Here is a 6000-nt window from a genome sequence, read left to right as displayed (position 1 = left end):
AATGCTGAGGTCCTATTGCTGAGGTCACAATGCTGAGGTCCTATTGCTGAGGTCCTATTTCTGAGGTCCTATTGCTGAGGTCCTATTGCTGAGGTCACAATGCTGAGGTCCAATTGCTGAGGTCCTATTGCTGATGTCCTATTGCTGAGGTCCTATTGCTGAGGTTGTATTGCTGAGATCACAATGCTGAGGTCCTATTGCTGAGGTCCTATTGCTGAGGTCCTATTGCTGAGGTCCTATTGCTGAGGTCCTATTGCTGAGGTCCTATTGCTGAGGTCCTATTTCTGAGGTCCTATTGCTGAGGTCCTATTGCTGAGGTCCTATTGCTGAGGTCACAGTGCTGAGGTCCTATTTCTGAGGTCCTACTGCTGAGGTCACAATCGGAGGTCTTGTTGCTGAGGTCCTATTGCTGAGGTCCTATTGCTGAGGTCACAATGCTGAGGTCCTATTTCTGAGGTCCTATTGCTGAGGTCACAGTTTTGAGGTCCTATTGCTGAGGTCACAATGCTGAGGTCACAATGCTGAGGTCCTATTTCTGAGGTCCTATTTCTGAGGTCCTATTGCTGAGGTCCTATTGCTGAGGTCCTATTGCTGAGGTCACAATGCTGAGGTCCTATTTCTGAGGTCACAATGTTGAGGTCCTTTTGCTGAGGTCCTATTGCTGAGGTCCTGTTTCTGAGGTCACAATGCTGAGGTCACAATCCTGAGGTCCTTTTGCTGAGGTCCTATTGCTGAGGTCGCAATGCTGAGGTTACAATGATGAGGTCCTATTGCTGAGGTCACAATGCTGAGGTCACAATGCTGAGGTCACAATGCTGAGGTCACTATGCTGAGGTCACAATGCTGAGGTCCTATTGCTGAGGTCACAATGATGAGGTCCTATTGCTGAGGTCCTATTGCTGAGGTCACAATGTTGAGGTCCTATTGCTGAGGTCACAATGCTGAGGTCCTATTGCTGAGGTCCTATTGCTGAGGTCCTATTGCTGAGGTCACAATGCTGAGGTGCTATTGCTGAGGTCACAATGCTGAGGTCCTATTGCTGAGGTCCCATTGCTGAGGTCCTATTTCTTCGGTGACAATGCTGAGGTCCTATTGCTGAGGTCCTATTGCTGAGGTCACAATGCTGAGGTCCTATTGCTGACGTCCTATTGCTGAGGTCACAATGCTGAGGTCCTATGGCTGAGGTCACAATGCTGAGGTCCTGTTGCTGAGGTCCTATTGCTGAGGTCACAATGCTGAGGTCCTATGGCTGAGGTCACAATGCTGAGGTCCTATTGCTGAGGTCCTATTGCTGAGGTTCTATTGCTGAGGTCACAATGCTGAGGTCCTATTGCTGAGGTCACAATGCTGAGGTCCTATTGCTGTGGTCCTATTGCTGAGGTCAAAATGCTGAGGTCACAATGCTGAGGTCCTGTTGCTGAGGTCCTATTGCTGAGGTCACAATGCTGAGGTCCTATGGCTGAGGTCACAATGCTGAGGTCCTATTGCTGAGGTCCTATTGCTGAGATCACAATACTGAGGTCCTATTGCTGAGGTCCTATTGCTGAGGTCCTATTGCTGAGGTCCTATTGCTCAGGTGTCCTGGTTTCAGTTAGCACAGAATTAATTTTCTTCCTAGTAGCTGGTGGAATGCTGTGTTTTGGCTTAGGATGAGAAGAGTGCTGATCACACCCCGATGCTTTAATTGTTGCAGAGCAGTGCTTATACTAAGCCAAGGACATCTCAGCCTTTTGCTCTGTCCTGCCAACGGGCAGGCTGGGGGTGCAGTAAGAGCTGGGAGGGGACAGACCCAGGACAGGTGACCCAAACTAGCCAAAGGGGTATTCCATACCATCTGACGTCATGCTAAACAATATATAGGGGCGGCTAGCCGGGGGAGGGGGCCGGACTGCTCGGGGTTAGGCTGGGCATCTGTCAGCGAGTGGTGAGCAATTGCATTGTGCATCACTTGTTTGTACATACTATTATTACTTTTGTATTATCACTATTGTATCATTATTATTATTATTATTATTATTATTATTATTGTTATTATTATTTTCCGTCTTATTAAACTGTCTTTATCTCAACTCACGGGCTTCACTTTCCATTTCTCTCCCCCGTCCCAGAGAGGGAGGGGGGAGGGTGAGCGAACGGCTGCGTGGTGTTTAACTGCCGGCCGGGTTAAACCACGACAGTCTTTTTGGTGCCCAACGTGGGGCCCGAAAGGTTGAGATAACGGCAGATCTAACCAGAGTGTGTTAAACTAAAACTGGTGTAAGGATTAGACCTGCTTAATAGTTACTTGTCATAATGCTGATTTCTTTAATCTCAACTCTGCTGCGCCTGTTTTTCAAATTGAGTATTATAGTACATTATTTTCCGTATTTGCTCTCTGTCGTGTTGTTTATCCTCTCCGGGCCCTGGTTTCAGATCATTATGGTACTGTGTGTTGTAGCAATGGCTTATGAGACGATAAGATATCTGGTCATGACTCTAACTCTTTATTTGTATTCAGTAACATCGTCGACTCTTTACTTTGGAAACTGTATCTTGGAAACTATTAGCAATTATTCCTATTGTTTTTTTCCATTAGGGAGTCAATCTGTGGAGGGGAAAGGGGAGGATATTTTTCCTTACTTGCTTACTCTCCCTTTCTCCTTCACCACCCCTGTATCCTCCTGGATCACTCTGCCTTCCTCCTTCACCACCCTCTTATCCCCTGAGCTTGTCACAATAGCTCTCCAAGATACTGAATATTCTTGGGATACTCAGACCACCATAGTCTTGTTGTTCTGCCTCCTGAATGCACTTCAGGTTCTGCTTAAAGTTAAACAATTACTTAGGAAGCTCATCCGGAGATCTGCCCGGAGGCAGGATAGTTGTGGGTGGCAGGGAGTATGGGTGGATATGGGCAGGCATCTAGAGCAGTTGGCACCCCCAGTGTGTTGGAAATTCACCCCTGAACAATGGCAAAATCCTCAAAAACTGGCAGAATGCTTGAAAAAAAGGTGTCATGATTCTGGCAGTTCCAAAGTGACACAAATCATTGTAACGTGCTGGGGCCTGGCTCATGCCTATCGAGCTGCCATTGATACTGCTATCAACTTAGTGACAGACCCTGCGGCCACTCCAAGCCCTGTGACAGATCCAACGGCCACTGTGACCCCTACGGTGGACTCTGCAGCTGCTCCAGTCCCAGTTCCTGCAGCCGCTCCAGCTCCAGCTCCTGCAGCCGCTCCAGTCCCAGTTCCTGCAGCCGCTCCAGTCCCAGCTCCTGCAGCCGCTCCAGTCCCAGCTCCTGCAGCCGCTCCAGCTCCAGCTCCTGCACCCGCTCCAGTTCCAGCTCCGGCTGCTACTCCAGTCCCAGTTCCTGCAACTGCTCCAGCTCCTGCAGCCGCTCCAGCTCCAGCTCCTGCAACTGCTCCAGCTCCAGCTCCTGAAGCCGCTACAGCTCCTGTGGCTGTGTCAGAGAAACGAGCTGTAGCAGTGCAAGTTGACCCTGCAGAGGGTATTCCAACCCCTGTAACGGGGTCAGAGAAACGAGCTGTAGCAGTGCAAGTTGACCCTGCAGAGGGTATTCCAACCTCTGTGGCAGACCCTGTAACAAAGTCAGAGAAACGAGCAGTAGCAGTGCAAGCTGCCCCTGTAGAGAAGGTGAAAAAATGGTATAGAGAGTCAGGTCGTTTAGAACGCAGAGAGTCTTCTGCCAATCCAGGTGAGGCTTCTGCCAAAACTAGGTATAGAGATGACGAGGATGACGACGATGCTGGGCCATCAAGGATTCAGGAGGAGGAAGATGAGGATGTTGAAAAATCAACAGTAACTACCCGAAGCCTAAACGAGCGCGAGCTACGAGATGTGCGAAAAGATTTTGGTCGCTGTATAGGTGAGCAGCTTGTCACCTGGCTGCTCCGGTGCTGGGACTCTGGAGCCAATTGTGTGGAATTAGACGGCAGGGAAGCCAGACGGTTGGGATCCCTTGCTCGAGACGCCGGCATTGACAAAGCAATTGCAGATGGAGCACAATCCACCAGCCTCTGGAGGCGTCTCCTCTCAGCTGTGAGGGAAAGGTATCCCTTCAAGGAAGAACTTTTATGTCTACCAGGCAAGTGGACCACTATGGAGAAGGGAATCCAGTACCTGAGGGAATTAGCCGTACGGGAAGTGATTTATGAGGATCCAGACCTCAGACAAACATCCAAAGATCCAGATGAAGTCAAGTGTACACGACCCATGTGGCGGAAGTTTGTACGGAGTGCACCATTATCATATGCCAGCTCATTGGCAATAATGGCCTGGAAAGAGGATGAGGAACCCACAGTGGATGAAGTGGCTAAACAACTCCGGCAGTACGAAGAAAGTCTCTCCTCTTCCTTACAGGCCTGCGTCTCAGCTGTGGAGAAACTTTCTGAAAAGGTTCACCAACTTGAAGAGAATCTATCTTCCTCCCCACCTGAACCAACCAGTGTCCAACGACCGAAAGAGAACACCTGGGAGAAAACACTTTCTGAAAAGGTTCACCAACTTGAAGAGAGATTATTCTCCTCTGTACCTGTACAGAGCAGTGTCTCAGCTATCAGGGGTAGGCGTTCATCTACACAAGGAAGACGGTATGGTGGGTACTCACCCCGTGCCACCCTGTGGTTTTACTTACGAGACCATGGAGAGGACATGAGAAAATGGGATGGAAAATCTACCGCGACCCTAGAGGCACGGGTACGTGAGTTGCAAAAGAAAACAATCAGGAAAAAGGGATTCTCTGAAAAGTTTGCTGCTCCAACTTCCAGCAGACAGTCCTTCAAACACAGAAACGAAGAAGATTCTGACCAGGATTAGGGGGGCCCTGCCTCCAGCCAGGGGGAGGAAAGGGACAATCGAGTTTATTGGACTGTGTGGATTCGATGGCCTGGCACGTCACACGCACAGAAGTATAAGGCTTTAGTAGACACCGGTGCACAATGTACTATAATGCCATCGAGCTATAAAGGACCAGAGCCCATCTATATTTGTGGAGTGACAGGGGGATCTCAGCAGTTGACTGTATTGGAGGCTGAAGTGAGTCTGACTGGGAATGAGTGGGAAAAGCACTGCATTGTGACTGGCCCGGATGCTCCATGTATCCTTGGCATAGACTATCTTAGAAGAGGATATTGCAAGGACCCAAAAGGGTTCCGGTGGGCTTTTGGTATAGCTGCCTTAGAGACAGAGGGCATTAAACAATTATCTACCTTGCCTGGTCTCTCAGAGGACCCCTCTGTTGTGGGGTTGCTGAGGGTCGAAGAACAGCAAATGCCAATCGCTACCACAACTGTGCACCGGCGGCAATATCGCACTAACCGAGACTCCCTGATCCCCATCCATAAGCTAATTCATCAATTGGAGAGCCAAGGAGTGATCAGCAAGACCCATTCACCTTTCAATAGTCCCATATGGCCAGTGCGAAAGTCTAATGGCGAGTGGAGACTAACAGTGGACTATCGTGGCCTGAACGAAGTGACGCCACCACTGAGTGCTGCAGTGCCGGACATGCTGGAAGTTCAGTACGAACTTGAGTCGAAGGCAGCCAAGTGGTACGCCACAATTGATATCGCTAATGCATTTTTCTCCATCCCTCTAGCAGCAGAGTGCAGGCCACAATTTGCCTTCACTTGGAGGGGAGTCCAATATACTTGGAATCGGCTGCCCCAGGGGTGGAAACACAGCCCTATCATTTGCCATGGGCTGATCCAGTCTGCGCTAGAGCAGGGGGAAGCTCCTGAACACCTGCAGTACATCGATGACATTATTGTGTGGGGTGACACAGCAGAGGAAGTTTTCGAGAAAGGGAAGAAAATAGTCCAAATCCTTCTGAAAGCCGGTTTTGCCATAAAACAAAATAAAGTCAAAGGACCTGCACGAGAGATCCAGTTTTTAGGAATAAAATGGCAAGATGGACGTCGTCAAATCCCAATGGATGTGATCAACAAAAGAACAGCTATGTCTCCACCAACTAACAAAAAAGAAACACAGACTTTTCTA

Source organism: Anas platyrhynchos, chromosome 4 (genome assembly GCF_047663525.1).
Source record: "Anas platyrhynchos isolate ZD024472 breed Pekin duck chromosome 4, IASCAAS_PekinDuck_T2T, whole genome shotgun sequence".
Classification (NCBI taxonomy): domain Eukaryota; kingdom Metazoa; phylum Chordata; class Aves; order Anseriformes; family Anatidae; genus Anas; species Anas platyrhynchos.
The sequence above is the reverse complement of the archived record's forward strand: the minus strand, read 5'-3'. Positions refer to the sequence as shown.